Here is a 25,551-nt window from a genome sequence, read left to right on the forward strand (position 1 = left end):
CTCCCCTCCCCGTGAGACACTCTCCCCTCCCCCCGGGACACTCTCCCCTCCCCTCCCCCCTGGACACTCTCCCCTCCCCTCCCCCGGGACACTCTCCCCTCCCCTCCCCCCTGGACACTCTCCCCTCCCCTCCCCCCGAGACACTCTCCCCTCCCCCCGGGACACTCTCCCCTCCCCCCTGAGACACACTCCCCTCCCCCTGAGACACTCTCCCCTTCCCCGAGACACTCTCCCCTCCCCCTTAGACACTCTCCCCTCCCCCTTAGACACTCTCCCCTCCCCCTGAGACACTCTCCCCTTCCCCGAGACACTCTCCCCTCCCCCCGGGACACTCTCCCTTCCCCCCGGGACACTCTCCCCTCCCCCGCGAGACACTCTCCCCTCCCCCCGGGACACTCTCCCCTCCCCTCCCCCCTGGACACTCTCCCCTCCCCGCCCCCGGGGCACTCTCCCCTCCCCTATCCCCGAGACACTCTCCACTCCCCTCCCCCCGAGACACTCTCCCCTCCCCTCTCCCCAAGACACTCACCCCTCCCCCCGGGACACTCTCCCTTCCCACCGGGACACTCTCCCCGCCTCCCGGGACACTCTCCCCTCCCCCCGAGACACTCTCCCCTCCCCCCGGAACACTCACCCGTCCCCTCGGGACACTCTCCCCTCCCCCTAGGAAACTCTCCCCTCCCCCCGGAACACACTCCCCTCCCCCCGGGACACTCTCCCCTCCCCCCGGGACACTCTCCACTCCCCCCGGGACACTCTCCCCTCCCCCCGGAACACTCACCCCTCCCCTCGGGTCACTCTCCCCTCCCCTCAGGACACTGTCCCCTCCCCTCCCCCCGGGATACTCTCCCCTCCCCTCCCCCCGGGACACTCTCCCCTTCCCTGCCCCCGGGACACTCTCCCCTCCCCTCCCCCCGAGACACTCTCCCCTCCCCCCCGAGACACTCTCCCCTCCCCCCGAGACACTCTCCCCTCCCCTCGGGACACTCTCCCCTCCCCCCGAGACACTCTCCCCTCCCCCCCGAGACACTCTCCCCTCCCCCCGAGACACTCTCCCCTCCCCCCGGGACACTCACCCCTCCCCCCGGGACACTCTCCCCTCCCCCCGGGACACTCTCCCCTCCCCCCGAGACACTCTCCCCTCCCCCCGAGACACTCTCCCCTCCCCCCCGAGACACGCTCCCTTCCCCCCCGAGACACTCTCCCCTCCCCCCGGAACACTCACCCCTCCCCTCGGGTCACTCTCCCCTCCCCTCAGGAGACTCTCCCCTCCCCTCCCCCCGGGACACTCTCCCCTCCCCTCCCCCCGGGACACACTCCCCTTCCCTCCCCCCGGGACACTCTCCCCTCCCCTCCCCCTGGGAAACTCTCCCCTCCCCCCGGAACACACTCCCCTCACCTCCCCCCGGGACACACTCCCCTCCCCCCGGGACACTCTCGCCTCCCCCGGGACACTCTCCCCTCCCCGTGAGACACTCTCCCCTCCCCCCGGGACACTCTCCCCTCCCCTCCCCCCTGGAAACTCTCCCCTCCCCCCGAGATACTCTCCCCTCCCCCCTGGACACTCTCCCCTCCCCTCCCCCGGGACACTCTCCCCTCCCCTCCCCCCTGGACACTCTCCACTCCCCTCCCCCCGAGACACTCTCCCCTCCCCCCGAGACACTCTCCCCTCCCCCCGGGACACTCACCCCTCCCCCCGGGACACTCTCCACTCCCCCCGGGACACTCTCCCCTCCCCCCGAGACACTCTCCCCTCCCCCCGAGACACTCTCCCCTCCCCCCCGAGACACTCTCCCCTCCCCCCCGAGACACTCTCCCCTCCCCCCGGAACACTCACCCCACCCCTCGGGTCACTCTCCCCTCCCCTCAGGAGACTCTCCCCTCCCCTCCCACCGGGACACTCTCCCCTCCCCTCCCGCCGGGATACTCTCCCCTCCCCTCCCCCCGGGACACTCTCCCCTCCCCTCAGGAGACTCTCCCCTCCCCTCCCCTCGGGACACTCTCCCCTCCCCCCGAGACACTCTCCCCTCCCCCCCGAGACACTCTCCCCTCCCCCCGAGACACTCTCCCCTCCCCTCGGGACACTCTCCCCTCCCACCGAGACACTCTCCCCTCACCCCCGAGACACTCACCCCTCCCCCCGAGACACTCTCCCCTCCCCCCGAGACACTCTCCCCTCACCCCCGAGACACTCTCCCATCCCCCCCGAGACACTCTCCCCTCCCCCCGGGACACTCACCCCTCCCCTCCCCCTGGGAAACTCTCCCCTCCCCCCGGAACACACTCCCCTCACCTCCCCCCGGGACACTCTCCCCTCCCCCCGGGACGCACTCCCCTCCCCCCGGGACACTCTCGCCTCCCCCGGGACACTCTCCCCTCCCCGTGAGACACTCTCCCCTCCCCCCGGGACACTCTCCCCTCCCCTCCCCCCTGGACTCTCTCCCCTCCCCTCCCCCGGGACACTCTCCCCTCCCCTCCCCCCTGGACACTCTCCCCTCCCCTCCCCCCGAGACACTCTCCCCTCCCCCCGGGACACTCTCCCCTCCCCCCTGAGACCCTCTCCCCTCCCGCCGAAACACTCTCCACTCCCACCGAGACACTATCCCCTCCCCCTGAGACACTCTCCCCTCCCCCTGAGACACTCTCCCCTTCCCCGAGACTCTCTCCCCTCCCCCTTAGACACTCTCCCCTCCCCCTTAGACACTCTCCCCTCCCCCTGAGACACTCTCCCCTTCCCCGAGACACTCTCCCCTCCCCCCGGGACACTCTCCCTTCCCCCCGGGACACTCTCCCCTCCCCCGCGAGACACTCTCCCCTCCCCCCGGGACACTCTCCCCTCCCCTCCCCCCTGGACACTCTCCCCTCCCCGCCCCCGGGGCACTCTCCCCTCCCCTATCCCCGAGACACTCTCCACTCCCCTCCCCCCGAGACACTCTCCCCTCCCCTCTCCCCAAGACACTCAACTCTCCCCCCGGGACACTCTCCCTTCCCACCGGGACACTCTCCCCTCCTCCCGGGACACTCTCCCCTCCCCTCCCCCCGGGACACACTCCCCTTCCCTCCCCCCGGGACACTCTCCCCTCCCCTCCCCCTGGGAAACTCTCCCCTCCCCCCGGAACACACTCCCCTCACCTCCCCCCGGGACACACTCCCCTCCCCCCGGGACCCTCTCGCCTCCCCCGGGACACTCTCCCCTCCCCGTGAGACACTCTCCCCTCCCCCCGGGACACTCTCCCCTCCCCTCCCCCCTGGACACTCTCCCCTCCCCTCCCCCGGGACACTCTCCCCTCCCCTCCCCCCTGGACACTCTCCACTCCCCTCCCCCCGAGACACTCTCCCCTCCCCCCGGGACACTCTCCCCTCCCCCCTGAGACTCTCTCCCCTCCCCCCGAGACTCTCTCCCCTCCCCCCGAGACACTCACCCCTCCCCCGAGACACTCTCCCCTCCCCCCGAGACACTCTCCCCTCCCGCCGAAACACTCTCCACTCCCACCGAGACACTCTCCACTCCCCCTGAGACACTCTCCCCTCCCCCGAGACACTCTCCCCTCCCCCCGGGACACTCTCCCTTCCCCCCGGGACACACTCCCCTCGCCCCGGGACACTCTCCCCTCCCCCGCGAGACACTCTCCCCTCCCCCCGGGACACTCTCCCCTCCCCTCCCCCCTGGACACTCTCCCCTCCCCCGCGAGACACTCTCCCCTCCCCCCGGGGCACTCTCCCCTCCCCTATCCCCGAGACACTCTCCACTCCCCTCCCCCCGAGACTCTCTCCCCTCCCCTCTCCCCAAGACACTCTCCCCACCCCCCCGAGATATTCTCCCCTCCCCCCGCGACACTCTCCCCTCCCCCCGGGACTCTCTCCCCTCCTCCTGGGACACATTCCCCTCCCCCCGGGACACTATCCCCTCCCCCCGGGACACCCTCCCCTCCTCCCGGGACACACTCCCCTCCCCCCGGGACACTCTCCCCTCCCCCCGGGACTCTCTCCACTCCCCCCAGGACACTCTCCCCTCCCCCCGAGACACTCTCCCCTCCCCCCGGGACACTCTCTCCTCACCTCCCCCCGGGACACTCTCCCCTCCCCTCCCCCCGGGACACTCTACCCTCCCCTCCCCCCGGGACACTCTCCCCTCCCCTCCCCCCGAGACACTCTCCCCTCCCCTCCCCCCGAGACACTATCCTCTCCCCTCCCCCCGGGACACTCTCCACTCTCCCCGGGAAACTCTCCGCTCCCGCTGAGACACTCTCCCCTCCCCTCGGGACACTCTCCCCTCCCCCCGGGACACTCTCCCTTTCCCCCGGGACACTCTCCCCTCCCCTCGGGACACTCTCCCCTCCCCTCGGGACACTCTCCCCTCCCCTCCCCCCGAGACACTCTCCCCTCCCCCCGGGACAATCTCCCCTCCCCCCGAGACACTCTCCCCTCCCGCGGGACACTCACCCCTCCCCCCGGGACACTCTCCCTTCCCACCGGGACACTCTCCCCTCCTCCCGGGACACTCTCCCCTCCCCCCGAGACACTCTCCACTCCCCCCGGGTCACTCACCCCTCCCCCCGAGACACTCTCCACTCCCCCAGGGACACGCTCCCCTCCCCCCGAGACACTCTCCCCTCCCCCCGAGACACTCACCACTCCCCCCGGGACACTCTCCACTCCCCCCGGGACACTCTCCCCTCCCCCCGGAACACTCACCCCTCCCCTCGGGTCACTCTCCCCTCCCCTCAGGACACTCTCCCCTCCCCTCCCCCCGGGATACTCTCCCCTCCCCTCCCCCCGGGACACTCTCCCCTTCCCTCCCCCCGGGACACTCTCCCCTCCCCTCCCCCCGAGACACTCTCCCCTCCCCTCGGGACACTCTCCCCTCCCCCCGAGACACTCTCCCCTCCCCCCCGAGACACTCTCCCCTCCCCCCGAGACACTCTCCCCTCCCCTCGGGACACTCTCCCCTCCCCCCGAGACACTCTCCCCTCACCCCCGAGACACTCTCCCATCCCCCCCGAGACACTCTCCCCTCCCCCCGGGACACTCACCCCTCCCCCCGGGACACTCTCCCCTCCCCCCGAGACACTCTCCCCTCCCCCCGGAACACTCACCCCTCCCCTCGGGTCACTCTCCCCTCCCCTCAGGAGACTCTCCCCTCCCCTCCCCCCGGGACACTCTCCCCTCCCCTCCCGCCGGGATACTCTCCCCTCCCCTCCCCCCGGGAAACTCTCCCCTTCCCTCCCCCCGGGAAACTCTCCCCTCCCCCCGGAACACACTCCCCTCACCTCCCCCCGGTACACACTCCCCTCCCCCCGGGACACTCTCGCCTCCCCCGGGACACCCTCCTTCCCCGTGAGACACTCTCCCCTCCCCTCGGGACACTCTCCCCTCCCCTCCCCCCTGGACACTCTCCCCTCCCCTCCCCCGGGACACTCTCCCCTCCCCTCCCCCCTGGACACTCTCCCCTCCCCTCCCCCCGAGACACTCTCCCCTCCCCCCGGGACACTCTCCCCTCCCCCCTGAGACTCTCTCCCCTCCCCCCGTGACACTCTCCCATCCCCCCGAGACACTCTCCCCTCCCCCAAGACCCTCTCCCCTCCCCCCGAGACACTCTCCCCTCCCGCCGAAACACTCTCCACTCCCACCGAGACACTATCCCCTCCCCCTGAGACACTCTCTCCTCCCCCGAGACACTCTCCCCTCCCCCTTAGACACTCTCCCCTCCCCCTGAGACACTCTCCCCTTCCCCGAGACACTCTCCCTTCCCCCCGGGACACACTCCCCTCGCCCCGGGACACTCTCCCCTCCCCCGCGAGACACTCTCCCCTCCCCTCCCCCCGGGACACTCTCCCCTCCCCTCCCCCCTGGACACTCTCCCCTCCCCGCCCCCGGGGCACTCTCCCCTCCCCTATCCCCGAGACACTCTCCACTCCCCTCCCCCCGAGACACTCTCCCCTCCCCTCTCCCCAAGACACTCTCCCCACCCCCCCCGGGATATTCTCCCCTCCCCCCGGGACACTCTCCCCTCCCCCCGGGACACTCTCCCCTCCTCCCGTGACACATTCCCCTCCCCCCGGGACACTCTCCCCTCCCCCCGGGACACTCTCCCCTCCTCCCGGGACACTCTCCCCTCCCCCCGGGACACTCTCCCCTCCCCCCGGGACACTCTCCACTCCCCCCAGGACACTCTCCCCTCCCCCCGAGACACTCTCGCCTCCCCCCGGGACACTCTCTCCTCACCTCCCCCCGGGACACTCTCCCCTCCCCTCCCCCCGGGACACTCTCCCCTCCCCTCCCCCCGGGACACTCTCCCCTCCCCTCCCCCCGAGACACTATCCTCTCCCCTCCCCCCGGGACACTCTCCACTCCCCCCAGGACACTCTCCCCTCCCCCCGAGACACTCTCGCCTCCCCCCGGGACACTCTCTCCTCACCTCCCCCCGGGACACTCTCCCCTCCCCTCCCCTCGGGACACTCTCCCCTCCCCCCGGGACACACTCCCTTTCCCCCGGGACACTCTCCCCTCCCCCGAGACACTCTCCCCTCCCCCCGGAACACTCACCCCTCCCCTCGGGACAGTCTCCCCTCCCCTCGGGACACTCTCCCCTCCCCTCCCCTTGGGAAACTCTCCCCTCCCCCAGGAACACACTCCCCTCACCTCCCCCCGGGACACACTCCCCTCCCTTCCGCCAGGGACACTCTCCCCTCCCCCCGGGACACTCTCCCTTCCCCCCGGGACACTATCCCCTCCCCCCGGGCCACTCTCCCCTCCCCTTGAGACACTCTCCCCTCCCCCCGGGACACTCTCCCCTACCCTCCCCCAGGGACACTCTCCCCTCCCCTCCCCCCGGGACAATCTCCCCTCGCCTCTCCTCGGGACACTCTCCCGTCCCCCCCGAGACACTCTCCCCTCCCCCCGGGACACTCTCCCCTCCCCCCGAGACACTCTCCCCTCCCCCCAGGACACTCTCCCCTCCCCCCGAGACACTCTCCCCTCCCCCCCGAGACACTCTCCGCTCCCCCCGGGACACTCTCCCCTCCCCCCGGAACACTCACCCCTCCCCTCGGGTCACTCTCCCCTCCCCTCAGGACACTCTCCCCTCCCCTCCCCCCGGGATACTCTCCCCTCCCCTCCCCCCGGGACACTCTCCCCTTCCCTCCCCCCGGGACACTCTCCCCTCCCCTCCCCCCGAGACACTCTCCCCTCCCCTCGGGACACTCTCCCCTCCCCCCGAGACACTCTCCCCTCCCCCCCGAGACACTCTCCCCTCCCCCCGAGACACTCTACCCTCCCCTCGGGACACTCTCCCCTCCCCCCGAGACACTCTCCCCTCACCCCCGAGACACTCTCCCATCCCCCCCGAGACACTCTCCCCTCCCCCCGGGACACTCACCCCTCCCCCCGGGACACTCTCCCCTCCCCCCGAGACACTCTCCCCTCCCCCCCGAGACACTCTCCCTTCCCCCCGAGACAGTCTCCCCTCCCCCCGGGACACTCTCCCCTCCCCCCGAGACACTCTCCCCTCCCCCCCGAGACACTCTCCCCTCCCCCCGGGACACTCTCCCCTCCTCCCGAGACACTCTCCCCTCCCCCCGGGACACTCACCACTCCCCCCGGGACACTCTCCCCTCCCCCCGGGACACTCTCCCCTCCCACCGGAACACTCACCCCTCCCCTCGGGTCACTCTCCCCTCCCCTCAGGACACTCTCCCCTCCCCTCCCCCCGGGATACTCTCCCCTCCCCTCCCCCCGGGACACTCTCCCCTCCCCTCCCCCCGAGACACTCTCCCCTCCCCTCGGGACACTCTCCTCTCCCCCCGAGACACTCTCCCCTCCCCCCCGAGACACACTCCCCTCCCCCCCGAGACACACTCCCCTCCCCCCGGGACACTCTCCCCTCCCCCCGAGACACTCTCCCCTCCCCCCGGAACACGCACCCCTCCCCTCGGGTCACTCTCCCCTCCCCTCAGGACACTCTCCCCTCCCCTCCCCCCGGGATACTCTCCCCTCCCCTGCCCCCGGGACACTCTCCCCTCCCCTGCCCCCGGGACACTCTCCCCTCCCCTCCCCCCGAGACACTCTCCCCTCGCCTCGGGACACTCTCCCCTCCCCCCGAGACACTCTCCCCTCCCCCCGAGCCACTCTCCCCTCCCCCCGAGACACTCTCCCCTCCCCTCGGGACACTCTCCCCTCCCCCCCGAGACACACTCCCCTCCCCCCCGAGACACACTCCCCTCCCCCCGGGACACTCTCCCCTCCCCCCGAGACACTCTCCCCTCCCCCCGGGACACACACCCCTCCCCCCGGAACACTCACCCCTCCCCTCGGGTCACTCTCCCCTCCCCTCAGGACACTCTCCCCTCCCCTCCCCCCGGGACACTCTCCCCTCCCCTCCCCCCGGGATTCTCTCCCCTCCCCTCCCCCCGGGACACTCTCCCCTTCCCTCCCCCCGGGTCACTCTCCCCTCCCCCTGGGAAACTCTCCCCTCCCCTCCCCTCGGGACACTCTCCCCTCCCCCCGAGACACTATCCCCTCCCCGCGGGACACTCACCTCTCCCCCGGGACACTATCCCCTCCCCCCGGGACACTCTCCCCTCCCCCCGAGACACTCTCCCCTCCCCCCCGAGACACTCTCCCCTCCCCCCCGAGACACTCTCCCCTCCCCCGAGACACTCTCCCCTCCCCCCGAGACACTCTCCCCTACCCCCGAGACACACTCCCCTCCCCCCGTGACACTCTCCCCTCCCCCCGGGACACTCACCACTCCCCCCGGGACACTCTCCACTCCCTCCGGGACACTCTCCCCTCCCCCCGGAACACTCACCCCTCCGCTCGGGTCACTCTCCCCTCCCCTCAGGACACTCTCCCCTCCCCTCCCCCCGGGATACTCTCCCCTCCCCTCCCCCCGGGACACTCTCCCCTTTCCTACCCCCGGGACACTCTCCACTCCCCTCCCCCCGAGACACTCTCCCCTCCCCCGCGAGACACTCTCCCCTCCCCCCGAGACACACTTCCCTCCCCCCGGGACACTCTCCCCTCGCCCCGAGACACTCTCCCCTCCCCCCGGGACACTCACCCCTCCCCCCGAGACACTCTCCCCTCCCCCCAGAACACTCACCCCTCCCCTCGGGTCACTCTCCCCTCCCCTCAGGACACTCTCCCCTCCCCTCCCCCCGGGACACTCTCCCCTCCCCTCCCCCCGGGATACTCTCCCCTCCCCTCCCCCCGGGACACTCTCCCCTTCCCTCCCCCCGGGTCACTCTCCCCTCCCCTCCCCCTGGGAAACTCTCCCCTCCCCCCGGAACACACTCCCCTCACCTCCCCCTGGGACACACTCCCCTCCCCCCGGGACACTCTCCCCTCCCCCGGGACTCTCTCCCCTCCCCGTGAGACACTCTCCCCTCCCCCCGGGACACTCTCCCCTCCCCTCCCCCCTGGACACTCTCCCCTCCCCTCCCCCGGGACACTCTCCCCTCCCCTCCCCCCGAGACACTCTCCCCTCCCCCCGGGACACTCTCCCCTCCCCCCTGAGACACTCTCCCCTCCCCGCGAGACACTCTCCCCTCCCCCCGAGACACTCTCCCCTCCCCCGAGACCCTCTCCCCTCCCCCCGAGACACTCTCCCCTCCCGCCGAGACACTCTCCCCTCCCCCTGAGACACTCTCCCCTCCCCCTGAGACACTCTCCCACCCACGAGACACTCTCCCCTCCCCCCGGGACACTCTCCCTTCCCCCCGGGACACTCTCCACTCCCCCGGGACACTCTCCCCTCCCCGTGAGACACTCTCCCCTCCCCCCGGGACACTCTCCCCTCCCCCCTGGACACTATCCATTCCCCTCCCCCGGGGCACTCTCCCCTCCCCTATCCCCGAGACACTCTCCACTCCCCTCCCCCCGAGACACTATCCCCTCCCCTCTCCCCACGACACTCTCCCCACCCCCCCGGGAATTTCTCCCCTCCCCCCAAGACACTCTCCCCTCCCCCCCGGGACACTGACAACTCCCCCCGGGACACTCTCCACTCCCCCCGGGACACTCTCCCCTCCCCCCGAGACAGTCTCCCCTCCCCCCGTGACACTCTCTCCTCCCCTCCCCCCGGGAAACTCTCCGCTCCCCTCCCCCGGGGCACTCTCCCCTCCCCTATCCCCGGGACACTCTCCCCTCCCCCCGGGACACTCTCTCCTCCCCTCCCCCCGGGACACTCTCCCCTCCCCTCCACCCGGGACACTCTCCCCTCCCCTCCCCCCGGGACACTCTCCCCTCCCCTCCCCCCGAGACACTCTCCACTCCCCTCCCCCCGAGACACTCTCCCCTCCCCTCCCCCCGGGACACACTCCCCTCCCCTCCCCCCGAGACACTCTCCCCTCCCCTCCCCTCGGAACACTCTCCCCTCCCCCCGAGACACTCTCCACTCCCCTCCCCCCGAGACACTCTCCCCTCCCCTCCCCCCGGGACACCCTACCCTACCCCTGAAGCACTCTCCCCTCCCCCCAAGACACTCTCCCCTCCCCCCGTGACACTCTCCCCTCCCCCCAAGACACTCTCCCCTCCCCCCGTGACACTCTCCCCTCCCCCCGAGACACTCTCCCCTCCCCCCGAGACTCTCTCCCCTCCCCCCGTGACACTCTCCCCTCCCCCCGTGACACTCTCCCCTCCCCCCAAGACACTCTCCCCTCCCCCCGAGACAATCTCCACTCCCCCGAGACACTCTCCCCGCCTCCCGAGACACTCTCCCCTCCCCCCCGAGACACTCTCCCCCCCCCCGAGACACTCTCCCCTCCCCCCGAGACACTCTCCCCTCCCCCCCGAGACACTCTCCCCTACCCCGGGACACTCTCCCCTCCCCCCGAGACACTCACCCCTCCCCCCCGAGACACTCTCCCCTCCCCCCTGAGACACTCTCCCCTCCCCCCCGAGACACTCTCCCCTCCCCCCGAGACACTCTCCCCTCCCCCCCGAGACACTCTCCCCTCCCCCCTGAGACACTCTCCCCTCCCCCCGGGACACTCTCCCCTCCCCCGGAGACACTCTCCCCTCCCCCCCGAGACACTCTCCCCGCCCCCCGGGACACTCTCCCCTCCTCCCGAGACACTCTCCCCTCCCACCGGGACACTCACCACTCCCCCCGGGACACTCTCCCCTCCCCCCGGAACACTCACCCCTCCCCTCGGGTCACTCTCCCCTCCCCTCAGGACACTCTCCCCTCCCCTCCCCCCGGGACACTCTCCCCTCCCCCCGGGACACACACCCCTTCCCCCGGGGCACTCTCCCCTCCCCTCCCCCCGAGACACTCTCCCCTCCCCCCGGAACACTCACCCCTCCCCTCCGGTCACTCTCCCCTCCCCTCAGGACACTCTCCCCTCCCCTCCCCCCGGGACACTCTCCCCTCCCCTCCCCCCGGGATACTCTCCCCTCCCCTCCCCCCGGGACACTCTCCCCTTCCCTCCCCCCGGGTCACTCTCCCCTCCCCTCCCCCTGGGAAACTCTCCCCTCCCCTCTCCTCGGAACACTCTCCCGTCCCCCCCGAGACACTCTCCCCTCCCCCCGGGACATTCTCCCCTCCCCCCGATACACTCTCCCCTCCCGCGGGACACTCACCCCTCCCCCCGGGACACTCTCCCTTCCCACCGGGACACTCTCCCCTCCTCCCGGGACACTCTCCCCTCCCCCCGAGACACTCTCCCCTCCCCCCGAGACACTCACCCCTCCCCCCGGGACACTCTCCCCTCCCCCCGGGACACGCTCCCCTCCCCCCGAGACACTCTCCCCTCCCCCCGGAACACTCACCCGTCCCCTCGGGACACTCTCCCCTCCCCCTGGGAAACTCTCCCCTCCCCCTGGAACACACTCCCCTCCCCTCCCCACGAGACACACTCCCCTCCCCTCCCCCCGGGACACTGTCCACTCCCCTCCCCCCGAGACACTCTCCCCTCCCCCCCGAGACACTCTCCCTTCCCCCCGAGACACTCTCCCCTCCCCCCGGGACACTCTCCCCTCCCCCCGAGACACTCTCCCCTCCCCCCCGAGACACTCTCCCCTCCCCCCGGGACACTCTCCCCTCCTCCCGAGACACTCTCCCCTCCCCCCGGGACACTCACCACTCCCCCCGGGACACTCTCCCCTCCCCCCGGGACACTCTCCCCTCCCCCCGGAACACTCACCCCTCCCCTCGGGTCACTTTCCCCTCCCCTCCCCTCAGGACACTCTCCCCTCCCCTCCCCCCGGGATACTCTCCCCTCCCCTCCCCCCGAGACACTCTCCCCTCCCCTCGGGACACTCTCCCCTCCCCCCGAGACACTCTCCCCTCCCCCCGAGCCACTCTCCCCTCCCCCCGAGACACTCTCCCATCCCCTCGGGACACTCTCCTCTCCCCCCGAGACACTCTCCCCTCCCCCCCGAGACACACTCCCCTCCCCCCCGAGACACACTCCCCTCCCCCCGGGACACTCTCCCCTCCCCCCGAGACACTCTCCCCTCCCCCCGGGACACACACCCCTCCCCCCGGAACACTCACCCCTCCCCTCGGGTCACTCTCCCCTCCCCTCAGGACACTCTCCCCTCCCCTCCCCCCGGGACACTCTCCCCTCCCCTCCCCCCGGGATACTCTCCCCTCCCCTCCCCCCGGGACACTCTCCCCTTCCCTCCCCCCGGGTCACTCTCCCCTCCCCTCCCCCTGGGAAACTCTCCCCTCCCCTCCCCTCGGGACACTCTCCCCTCCCCCCGAGACACTATCCCCTCCCCCCGGGACACTCTCCCCTCCCCCCGAGACACTCTCCCCTCCCCCCGAGACACTCTCCCCTCCCCCGAGACACTCTCCCCTCCCCCCGAGACACTCTCCCCTACCCCCGAGACACACTCCCCTCCCCCCGTGACACACTCCCCTCCCCCCAGGACACTCACCACTCCCCCCGGGACACTCTCCACTCCCCCCGGGACACTCTCCCCTCCCCCCGGAACACTCACCCCTCCCCTCGGGTCACTCTCCCCTCCCCTCAGGACACTATCCCCTCCCCTCCCCCCGGGATACTCTCCCCTCCCCTCCCCCCGGGACACTCTCCCCTTTCCTCCCCCCGGGACACTCTCCACTCCCCTCCCCCCGAGACACTCCCCCTCCCCCCCGAGACACTCTCCCCTCCCCCCGAGACACACTTCCCTCCCGCCGGGACACTCTCCCCTCGCCCCGAGACACTCTCCCCTCCCCCCGGGACACTCACCCCTCCCCCCGAGACACTCTCCCCTCCCCCCAGAACACTCACCCCTCCCCTCGGGTCACTCTCCCCTCCCCTCAGGACACTCTCCCCTCCCCTCCCCCCGGGACACTCTCCCCTCCCCTCCCCCCGGGATACTCTCCCCTCCCCTCCCCCCGGGACACTCTCCCCTTCCCTCCCCCCGGGTCACTCTCCCCTCCCCTCCCCCTGGGAAACTCTCCCCTCCCCCCGGAACACACTCCCCTCACCTCCCCCTGGGACACACTCCCCTCCCCCCGGGACACTCTCCCCTCCCCCGGGACACTCTCCCCTCCCCGTGAGACACTCTCCCCTCCCCCCGGGACACTCTCCCCTCCCCTCCCCCCTGGACACTCTCCCCTCCCCTCCCCCCGGGACACTCTCCCCTCCCCTTCCCCCGGGACACTCTCCCCTCCCCTCCCCCCGGGACACTCTCCCCTCCCCTCCCCCCGGGACACTCTCCCCTCCCCTCCCCCGGGACACTCTCCCCTCCCCTCCCACCTGGACACTCTCCCCTCCCCTCCCCCCGAGACACTCTCCCCTCCCCCCGGGACACTCTCCCCTCCCCCCTGAGACACTCTCCCCTCCCCGCGAGACACTCTCCCCTCCCCCCGAGACACTCTCCCCTCCCCCGAGACCCTCTCCCCTCCCCCCGAGACACTCTCCCCTCCCGCCGAAACACTCTCCCCTCCCATCGAGACACTCTCCCCTCCCCCTGAGACACTCTCCCACCCACGATACACTCTCCCCTCCCCCCGGGACACACTCCACTCCCCCGGGACACTCTCCCCTCCCCGTGAGACACTCTCCCCTCCCCCCGGGACACTCTCCCCTCCCCTCCCCCCTGGACACTCTCCCCTCCCCTCCCCCGGGGCACTCTCCCCTCCCCTATCCCCGAGACACTCTCCACTCCCCTCCCCCCGAGACACTCTCCCCTCCCCTCTCCCCACGACACTCTCCCCACCCCCACGGGATATTCTCCCCTCCCCCCGAGACACTCTCCCCTCCCCCCCGGGACACTGACAACTCCCCCCGGGACACTCTCCCCTCCCCCCGAGACAGTCTCCCCTCCCCCCGTGACACTCTCTCCTCCCCTCCCCCCGGGAAACTCTCCGCTCCCCTCCCCCGGGGCACTCTCCCTCCCCTATCCCCGGGACACTCTCCCCTCCCCCCGGGACACTCTCTCCTCCCCTCCCCCCGGGACACTCTCCCCTCCCCTCCACCCGGGACACTCTCCCCTCCCCTCCCCCCGAGACACTCTCCATTCCCCTCCCCCCGAGACACTCTCCCCTCCCCTCCCCCCGGGACACTCTCCCCTCCCCTCCCCCCGAGACACTCTCCCCTCCCCTCCACTCGGAACACTCTCCCCTCCCCCCGAGACACTCTCCACTCCCCTCCCCCCGAGACACTCTCCCCTCCCCTCCCCCCGAGACACTCTCCCCTCCCCTCCCCTCGGAACACTCTCCCCTCCCCCCAAGACACTCTCCCCTCCCCCCGTGACACTCTCCCCTCCCCCCGAGACACTCTCCCCTCCCCCCGAGACACTCTCCACTCCCCCCGAGACACTCTCCCCGCCTCCCGAGACACTCTCCCCTCCCCCCCGAGACACTCTCCCCTCCCCCCGAGACACTCTCCCCTCCCCCCGGGACACTCTCCCCTCCCCCCGAGACACTCTCCCCTCCCCCCCGAGACACTCTCCCCTCCCCCCGGGACACTCTCCCCTCCTCCCGAGACACTCTCCCCTCCCCCCGGGACACTCACCACTCCCCCCGGGACACTCTCCCCTCCCCCCGGAACACTCACCCCTCCCCTCGGGTCACTCTCCCCTCCCCTCAGGACACTCTCCCCTCCCCTCCCCCCGGGACACTCTCCCCTCCCCACGGGACACACACCCCTTCCCCCGGGGCACTCTCCCCTCCCCCCGAGACACTGTCCCCTCCCCCCGGAACACTCACCCCTCCCCTCGGGTCACTCTCCCCTCCCCTCAGGACACTCTCCCCTCCCCTCCCCCCGGGACACTCTCCCCTCCCCTCCCCCCGGGATACTCTCGCCTCCCCTCCCCCCGGGACACTCTCCCCTTCCCTCCCCCCGGGTCACTCTCCCCTCCCCTCCCCCTGGGAAACTCTCCCCTCCCCTCCCCTCGGGACACTCTCCCCTCCCCTCCCCCTGGGAAACTCTCCCCTCCCCTCCCCTCGGGACACTCTCCCCTCCCCCCGAGACACTATCCCCTCCCCCCGGGACACTCACCCCTCCCCCCGAGACACTCTCTCCTCCCGCTGAGACACTCTCCCCTCCCCCGAGACACTGTCCCCTCCCCCCGAGACACTCTCCCCTCCACCCGAGACACTCTCCCCTCCCCCCGAGACACTCTCCCCTCCCCCCGAGACACTCTCCCCTCCCCCCGAGACACTCTCCCCTCCCCCCGAGACACTCTCCCCTCCCCCCGGGACACTCTCCCCTCCCCTCCCCCCGGGATACTCTCCCGTCCCCTCCCCCCGGGACACTCTCCCCTTCCCTCCCCCCGGGATACTCTCCCCTCCCCTCCCCCCGAGACACTCTCCCCTCCCCCCGAGACACTCTCCCCTTCCCTCCCCCCGAGACACTCTCCCCTCCCCCCGAGACACTATCCCCTCCCCCCGGGACATTCTCCCCTCCCCCCGAGACACTCTCCCCTCCCCCCGAGACACTCTCCCCTCCACCCGAGACACTCTCCCCTCCCCCCGAGACACTCTCCCCTCCCCCCGGGACACTCTCCCCTGCTCCCGAGACACTCTCCCCTCCCCCCGAGACACTCACCCCTCCCCCCGGGACACTCTCCCCTCCCCCCGGGACACTCACCCCTCCCCCCGGGACACTCACCCCTCCCCCCGGGACACTCTCCACTCCCCCCGGGACACTCTCCCCTCCCCCCGGGACACTCACCCCTCCCCCCGGGACACTCTCCACTCCCCCCGGGTCACTCTCCCCTCCCCTCAGGACACTCTCCCCTCCCCTCCCCCCGGGATACTCTCCGCTCCCCTCCCCCCGGGACACTCTCCCCTTTCCTCCCCCCGGGACACTCTCCACTCCCCTCCCCCCGAGACACTCTCCCCTCCCCTCGGGACACTCTCCCCTCCCCCCGAGACACTCTCCCCTCCCCCCTGAGACACTCTCCCCTCCCCCCGAGACACTCTCCCCTCCCCTCGGGACACTCTCCCCTCCCCCCGAGACACTCTCCCCTCCCCCCCGAGACACTCTCCCCTCCCCCCGAGACACACTTCCCTCCCCCAGGGACACTCTCCCCTCGCCCCGAGACACTCTCCCCTCCCCCCGGGACACTCACCCCTTCCCCCGGGACACTCTCCACTTCCCCCGGGACACTCTCCCCTCCCCCCGGGACACTCTCCCCTCCCCCCGGGATACTCTCCCCTCCCCTCCACACGGGACACTCTCCCCTCCCCTCCCCCTGAAAAACTCCCCCCTCCCCCCCGGAACACACTCCCCTCCCCTCCCCCCTGGACACTCTCCCCTCCCCTCCCCCGGGACACTCTCCCCTCCCCTCCCCCCTGGACACTCTCCCCTCCCCTCCCCCCGAGACACTCTCCCCTCCCCCCGGGACACTCTCCCCTCCCCCCTGAGACACTCTCCCCTCCCCGCGAGGCACTCTCCCCTCCCCCCGAGACACTCTCCCCTCCCCCGAGACCCTCTCCCCTCCCCCCGAGACACTCTCCCCTCCCGCCGAAACACTCTCCCCTCCCACCGAGACACTCTCCCCTCCCCCTGAGACACTCTCTCCTCCCCCTGAGACACTCTCCCCTCCCCCTTAGACACTCTCCCCTCCCCCTGAGACACTCTCCCCTCCCCAGAGACACTCTCCCCTCCCCCCGGGACACTCTCCTTTCCCCCCGGGACACACTGCCCTCCCCCCGGGACACTCACCCCTCCCCTCCCCCCTGGACACTCTCCCCTCCCCTCCCCCGGGGCACTCTCCCCTCCCCTATCCCCGAGACACTCTCCACTCCCCTCCCCCCGAGACACTCTCCCCTCCCCTCTCCCCAAGACACTCTCCCCACCCCCCCGGGATATTCTCCCCTCCCCCCGAGACACTCTCCCCTCCCCCCGGGACACTGACAACTCCCCCCGGGACACTCTCCACTCCCCCCGGGACACTCTCCCCTCCCCCCGAGACAGTCTCCCCTCCCCCCGTGACACTCTCTCCTCCCCTCCCCCCGGGACACTCTCCCCTCCCCTCCCCCGGGGCACTCTCCCCTCCCCTATCCCCGAGACACTCTCCACTCCCCTCCCCCCGAGACACTCTCCCCTCCCCTCTCCCCAAGACACTCTCCCCACCCCCCCGGGATATTCTCCCCTCCCCCCGGGACACTCTCCCCTCCCCCCGGGACACTGACAACTCCCCCCGGGACACTCTCCACTCCCCCCGGGACACTCTCCCCTCCCCCGGAGACACTCTCCCCTCCCCCCGGGACACTCTCTCCTCCCCTCCCCCCGGGACACTCTCCCCTCCCCCCGGGACACTCTCTCCTCCCCTCCCCCCGGGACACTCTCCCCTCCCCTCCACCCGGGACACTCTCCCCTCCCCTCCCCCCAAGACACTCTCCCCTCCCCTCCCCTCGGAACACTCTCCCCTCCACCCGAGACACTTTCCCCTCATCCCGGGACACTCACCTTTCCCCCCGGGACACCCTACCCTACCCCTGAAGCACTCTCCCCTCCCCCCAAGACACTCTCCCCTCCCCCCGTGACACTCTCCCCTCCCCCCTCCCCCCGAGACACTCTCCACTCCCCCCGAGACACTATCCCCGCCTCCCGAGACACTCTCCCCTCCCCCCCGAGACACTTTCCCCTCCCCCCCCGAGACACTCTCCCCTTGCCCCGAGACACCTCCCGCTGAGACTCTCTCTCCTCCCACTGAGACACTCTCCCCTCCCACCGGGACACTCTCCCTTCCCCCCGGGACACAATCCCCTCCCCCCGGGATACTCTCCCCTCCCCTCGGGACACTCTCCCCTCCCCCCGGGACACACTCCCCTCCCCTCGGGATACTCTCCCCTCCCCCTGAGACACTCTCCCCACCCCCCGAGACACTCTCCCCTCACCTCCCCCGGGTCACTCTCCCCTCCCCTCCCCCCGGGACACTCTCCATTCCCCCCGGGACACTCTCCCCTCCCCCCGAGACACTCTCCCCTCCCCCCGGGACACTCACACCTCCCCTCGGGACACTCTCCCCTCCCCTCGGGACACTCTCCCCTCCCCTCCCCCCGGAAAACACTCCCCTTCCCTCCCCCCGGGACACTCTCCCCTCACCTCCCCTCGGGACACTCTCCCCTCCCCTCCCCCCGGGACACTCTCCCCTCCCCTCCCCCCGAGACACTCTCCACTCCCCCCGAGACACTCTCCCCTCACCTCCCCCCGGGACACAATCCCCTCCCCCCGGGATACTCTCCCCTCCCCTCGGGACACTCTCCCCTCCCCCCGGGACACACTCCCCTCCCCTCGGGATACTCTCCCCTCCCCCTGAGACACTCTCCCCACCCCCCGAGACACTCTCCCCTCACCTCCCCCCGGGTCACTCTCCCCTCCCCTCCCCCCGGGACACTCTCCATTCCCCCCGGGACACTCTCCCCTCCCCCCGAGACACTCTCCCCTCCCCCCGGGACACTCACCCCTCCCCTCGGGACACTCTCCCCTCCCCTCGGGACACTCTCCCCTCCCCTCCCCCCGGAAAACACTCCCCTTCCCTCCCCCCGGGACACTCTCCCCTCACCTCCCCTCGGGACACTCTCCCCTCCCCTCCCCCCGGGACACTCTCCCCTCCCCTCCCCCCGAGACACTCTCCACTCCCCCCGAGACACTCTCCCCTCACCTCCCCCCGGGACACTCTCCCCTCCCCTCCCCCCGAGACACTCTCCCCTCCCCCCGAGACACTCTCTCCGCCCCCCGAGACACTCTAGCCTCCCCCCCGAGACACTCACCCCTCCCCCCCGAGACACTCTCCCCTCCCCCCCGAGACACTCCCCCCTCCCCCCGAGACACTCTCCCCTCCCCCGAGACACTCTACCCTCCCCCCGAGACACTCTCCCCTCCCCCTGAGACACTCTCCCCTCCCCCTGAGACACTCTCCTCTCCCCCCGAGACACTCTACCCTCCCCCCCGAGACACTCCCCCCTCCCCCCGAGACACTCTCCCCTCCCCCTGAGACACTCTCCCCTACCCACGAGACACTCTCCCCTCCCCCCGGGACACTCTCCCTTCCCCCCGAGACACTCTCCCCTCCCCCTGAGACACTCTCCCCTACCCACGAGACACACACCCCTCCCCCCGGGACACTCTCCCCTCCCCCCGGACACTCTCCCCTCCCCGTGAGACACTCTCCCCTCCCCCCGGGACACTCTCCCCTCCCCTACCCCCTGGACACTCTCCCCTCCCCTCCCCCGGGACACTCTCCCCTCCCCTATCCCCGAGACACTCTCCACTCCCCTCCCCCCGAGACACTCTCCCCTCCCCTCTCCCAAAGACACTCTCCCCACCCCCCCGGGACACTCTCCCCTCCCCCCGGGACACTCTCCCCTCCCCCCGGGACACTCTCCCTTCCTCCCGGGACACTCTCCCCTCCCCCGAGACACTCTCCCCTCCCCCCGGGACACTGTCAACTCCCCCCGGGACACTCTCCACTCCCCCAGGGTCACTCTCCCCTCACCCCGAGAACCTCTCCCCTCCCCCCGGGACACTCACCCCTCCCCTCGGGACACTCTCCCCTCCCCTCGGGACACTCTCTCCTCCCCTCCCCCCGGAACACACTCCCCTCCCCTCCCCCCGGAACACTCTCACCTCCCCTCCCCCCGAGACACTCTCCACTCCCCTCCCCCCGAGACACTCTCCCCTCCCCCCGAGACACTCTCTCCTCCCCCCGAGACACTTTCCCCTCATCCCGGGACACGGGACACTCTACCCTACCCCTGAGGCACTCTCCCCTCCCCCAGGGTCACTCTCCCCTCCCCCCGAGAACCTCTCCCCTCCCCCTGAGGCACTCTCCCCTCCCCCCAAGACACTCTCCCCTCCCCCCGTGACACTCTCCCCTCCCCCCGAGACACTCTCCCCTCCCCCCGAGACACTCTCCACTCCACCCGAGACACTCTCCCCTCCCCCGAGACACTCTCCCCGCCCCCCGAGACACTCTCCCCTCCCCCCCGAGACACTCTCCCCTTCCCCCAGAGACACTCTCCCCTCCCCCCAAGACACTCTCCCCTACCCCCGAGACACTCTCCCCTCCCCACGTGACACTCTCCCCTCCCCCCGAGACACTCTCCCCTCCCCCCGTGACACTCTCCCCTCCCCCCGAGACACTCTCCCTTCCCCCCGAGACACTCTCCCCTACCCCCGAGACACTCTCCCCTCCCCCCGAGACACTCTCCCCTCCCCCCGAGACACTCTCCCCTCCCCCCGAGACACTCTCCCCTCCCCCCGTGACACTCTCCCCTCCCCCCGAGACACTCTCCCCTCCCCCTGAGACACTCTCCCCGCCCCCCGAGACACTCTCCCCTCACCTCCCCCCGGGATACACTCCCCTCCTCTCCTCACGGGACACTCTCCCCTCCCCTCCCCCCGGGTCACTCTTCCCTCCCCTCCCCCCGGGACACTCTCCACTCCCCCCGGGACACTCACCCCTCCCCTCGGGACACTCTCCCCCCCCCTCGGGACACTCTCCCCTCCCCTCCCCCCGGAACACACTCCCCTCCCCTCCCCCCGGAACACTCTCCCCTCCCCTCCCCCCGGGACACTCTCCCCTCCCCTCCCCCCGAGACACTCTCCACTCCCCTCCCCCCGAGACACTCTCCCCTCCCCCCGAGACACTCTCCCCTCCCCTCCCCTCGGGACACTCTCCCCTCCCCCCGAGACACTTTCCCCTCATCCCGGGACACTCACGCTTCCCCTCGGGACACTCTCCCCTCCCCTCCCCCCGGAAAACATTCCCCTCCCCTCCCCCCGGGACACTCTCCCCTCCCCTCCCCCCGGGACACTCTCCCCTCCCCTCCCCCCGGGACACTCTCCCCTCCCCTCCCCTTGGGGCACTCTCCCCTCCCCCCCAAGACACTCTCCCCTCCCCCTGAGACACTCTCCCCTCCCCCCGAGACACTCTCCCCTCCCCCGAGACCCTCTCCCCTCCCCCCGAGAGACTCTCCCCTCCCCCCGAGACACTCTCCCCTCCCACCGAGACACTCTCCCCTCCCCCTGAGGCACTCTCTCCTCCCCCTGAGACACTCTCCCCTCCCCCTTAGACACTCTCCCCTCCCCCCGGGACACTCTCCCTTCCCCCCGGGACACACTCCCCTCCCCCGGGACACTCTCCCCTCCCCCCGGACACTCTCCCCTCCCCGTGAGACACTCTACCCTCCCCCCGGGACACTCTCCCCTCCCGTCCCCCCTGGACACTCTCCCCTCCCCTATCCCCGAGACACTCTCCCCTCCCCTCTCCCAAAGGCACTCTCCCCACCCCCCCGAGACACTCTCCCCTCCCCCCGGGACACTCTCCCCTCCTCCCGGGACACTCTCCCCTCCCCCGAGACACTCTCCCCTCCCCCCGGGACACTGACAACTCCCCCCGGGTCACTCTCCCCTCCACCCGAGACACTCTCCCCTCCCCCCGGGACACTCACCCCTCCCCTCGGGACACTCTCCCCTCCCCTCGGGACACTCTCTCCTCCCCTCCCCCCGGAACACACTCCCCTCCCCTCCCCCCGGAACACTCTCCCCTCCCCTCCCCCCGGGACACTCTCCCCTCCCCTACCCCCGAGACACTCTCCACTCCCCTCCCCCCGAGACACTCTCCCCTCCCCCCGAAACACTCTCCCCTCCCCTCCCCTCGGGACACTCTCCCCTCCCCCCGAGACACTTTCCCCTCATCCCGGGACACACACCCTTCCCCCCGGGACACTCTACCCTACCCCTGATGCACTCTCCCCTCCCCCTGTGACACTCTCCCCTCACCCCGAGACACTCTCCCCTACCCCCGAGACACTCTCCCCTCCCCCCGAGACACTCTCCACTCCCCCCGAGACACTCTCCCCTACCCCCGAGACACTCTCCGCTCCCCCCGAGACACTCTCCCCGCCCCCCGAGACACTCTCCCCTCCCCCCCGAGACACTCACCCCTCACCCCCGAGACACTCTCCCCTCCCCCCGAGACACTCTCCCCTACCCACGAGACACACTCCCCTCCCCCCGTGACACTCTCCCCTCCCCCCGAGACACTCTCCCCTCCCCCCGTGACACTCTCCCCTCCCCCCGAGACACTCTCCCCTCCCCCCGTGACACTCTCCCCTCCCCCCGAGACACTTTCCCCTCCCGCCGTGACACTCTCCCCTCCCCCCGAGACACTCTCCCCTCCCCCCGAGACAATCTCCCCTCCCCCCGGGACACTCTCCCCGCCCGCCGAGACACTCTCCCCACCCCCACGAGACACTCTCCCCTCCCCCCGAGACATTCTCCCCACCCCCCCGAGACACTCTCCCCTCCCCCCGGGACACTCTCCCCGCCCGCCGAGACACTCTCCCCACCCCCCCGAGACACTCTCCCCACCCCCCCGAGACACTCTCCCCTCCCCCCGGGACACTCTCCCCTCCCCCCGAGACACTCTCCCCTCCCCCCGAGACACTCTCCCCTCCCCCCGAGACACTCTCCCCTCCCCACGTGACACTCTCCCCTCCCCCCGAGACACTCTCCCCTCCCCCGGAGACACTCTCCCCTCCCCCCGTGACACTCTCCCCTCCCCCCGAGACACTCTCCCCTCCCTTCCGAGACACTCTCCCCTCCCCCCGTGACACTCTCCCCTCCCCCCGAGACACTCTCCCCTCCCCCCGAGACACTCTCCCCTCCCCCCGAGACACTCTCCCCTCCCCACGTGACACTCTCCCCTCCCCCCGAGACACTCTCCCCTCCCCCCGAGACACTCTCCCCTCCCCCCGAGACACTCTCCCCTCCCCCCGAGACACTCTCCCCTACCCCCGAGACACTCTCCCCTCCCCCTTAGACACTCTCCCCTACCCCTGAGACACTCTCCCCTCCCACCGGGACAATCTCCCTTCCCCCCGGGACACACTCCCCTCCCCCCGGGATACTCTCCCCTCCCCTCGGGACACTCTCCCCTCCCCCCGGGACACACTCCACTCCCCTCGGGATACTCTCCCCTCCCCCTGAAACACTCTCCCCGCCCGCCGAAACACTCTCCCCTCACCTCCCCCCGGGATACACTCCCCTCCTCTCCTCACGGGACACTCTCCCCTCCCCTCCCCCCGGGTCACTCTCCCCTCCCCTCCCCCCGGGACACTCTCCCCTCCCCCCGGGACACTCACCCCTCCCCTCGGGACACTCTCCCCTCCCCTCGGGACACTCTCCCCTCCCCTCCCCCCGGGACACTCTCCCCTCCCCTCCCCCCGAGACACTCTCCACTCCCCTCCCCCCGAGACACTCTCCCCTCCCCCCGAGACACTCTCCCCTCCCCTCCCCTCGGGACACTCTCCCCTCCCCCCGAGACACTTTCCCCTCATCCCGGGACACTCACGCTTCCCCTTGGGACACTCTACCCTACCCCTGAGGCACTCTCTCCTCCCCTCGGGACACTCTCCCCTCCCCTCCCCCCGGAAAACATTCCCCTCCCCTCCCCCCGGGACACTCTCCCCTCCCCTCCCCCCGGGACACTCTCCCCTCCCCTCCCCCCGGGACACTCTCCCCTCCCCTCCCCTTGGGGCACTCTCCCCTCCCCCCCGAGACACTCTCCCCTCCCCCTGAGACACTCTCCCCTCCCCCCGAGACACTCTCCCCTCCCCCGAGACCATCTCCCCTCCCCCCGAGAGACTCTCCCCTCCCACGAGACACTCTCCCCTCCCACCGAGACACTCTCCCCTCCCCCTGAGGCACTCTCTCCTCCCCCTGAGACACTCTCCCCTCCCCCTTAGACACTCTCCCCTCCCCCCGGGACACTCTCCCTTCCCCCCGGGACACTCTCCCCTCCCCCCGGACACTCTCCCCTCCCCGTGAGACACTCTACCCTACCCCCGGGACACTCTCCCCTCCCCTCCCCCCTGGACTCTCTCCCCTCCCCTATCCCCGAGACACTCTCCCCTCCCCCCGGGACACTGACAACTCCCCCCGGGACACTCTCCACTCCCCCAGGGTCACTCTCCCCTCCACCCGAGACACTCTCCCCTCCCCCCGGGACACTCACCCCTCCCCTCGGGACACTCTCCCCTCCCCTCGGGACACTCTCTCCTCCCCTCCCCCCGGAACACACTCCCCTCCCCTCCCCCCGGAACACTCTCCCCTCCCCTCCCCCCGGGACACTCTCCCCTCCCCTCCCCCCGAGACACTCTCCACTCCGCTCCCCCCGAGACACTCTCCCCTCCCCCCGAGACACTCTCCCCTCCCCTCCCCTCGGGACACTCTCCCCTCCCCCCGAGACACTTTCCCCTCATCCCGGGACACTCACCCTTCCCCCCGGGACACTCTACCCTACCCCTGATGCACTCTCCCCTCCCCCCGTGACACTCTCCCCTCCCCCCGAGACACTCTCCCCTACCCCCGAGACACTCTCCACTCCCCCCGAGACACTCTCCCCTCCCCCCGAGACACTCTCCCCTACCCCCGAGACACTCTCCGCTCCCCCCGAGACACTCTCCCCTCCCCCCGAGACACTCTCCCCTACCCACGAGACACACTCCCCTCCCCCCGTGACACTCTCCCCTCCCCCCGAGACACTCTCCCCTCCCCCCGTGACACACTCCCCTCCCCCCGAGACACTCTCCCCTCCCCCCGTGACACTCTCCCCTCCCCCCGAGACACTCTCCCCTCCCCCCGAGACACTTTCCCCTCCCGCCGTGACACTCTCCCCTCCCCCCGAGACACTCTCCCCTCCCCCCGAGACAATCTCCCCTCCCCCCGAGACACTCTCCCCTCCCCCCGGGACACTCTCCCCTCCTCCCGAGACACTCTCCCCTCCCCCCGAGACACTCTCCCCTCCCCCCGGGACACTCTCACCGCCCGCCGAGACACTCTCCCCTCCCCCCCGAGACACTCTCCCCTCCCCCCGAGACACTCTCCCCTCCCCCCCGAGACACTCTCCCCTCCCCCCGAGACACTCTCGCCTCCCCCCGAGACACTCTCCCCTCCCCCCGAGACACTCTCCCCACCCCCCCGAGACACTCTCCCCACCCCCCCGAGACACTCTCCCCTCCCCCCCGAGACACTCTCCCCGCCCCCCGAGACACTCTCCCCTCCCACCCGAGACACTCTCCCCTCCCCACCGAGACACTCTCCCCGCCCCCCGAGACAGTCTCCACTCCCCCCC

The sequence above is a fragment of the Pristiophorus japonicus genome, unplaced genomic scaffold, assembly GCF_044704955.1.
Source record: "Pristiophorus japonicus isolate sPriJap1 unplaced genomic scaffold, sPriJap1.hap1 HAP1_SCAFFOLD_263, whole genome shotgun sequence".
NCBI lineage: Eukaryota > Metazoa > Chordata > Chondrichthyes > Pristiophoridae > Pristiophorus > Pristiophorus japonicus.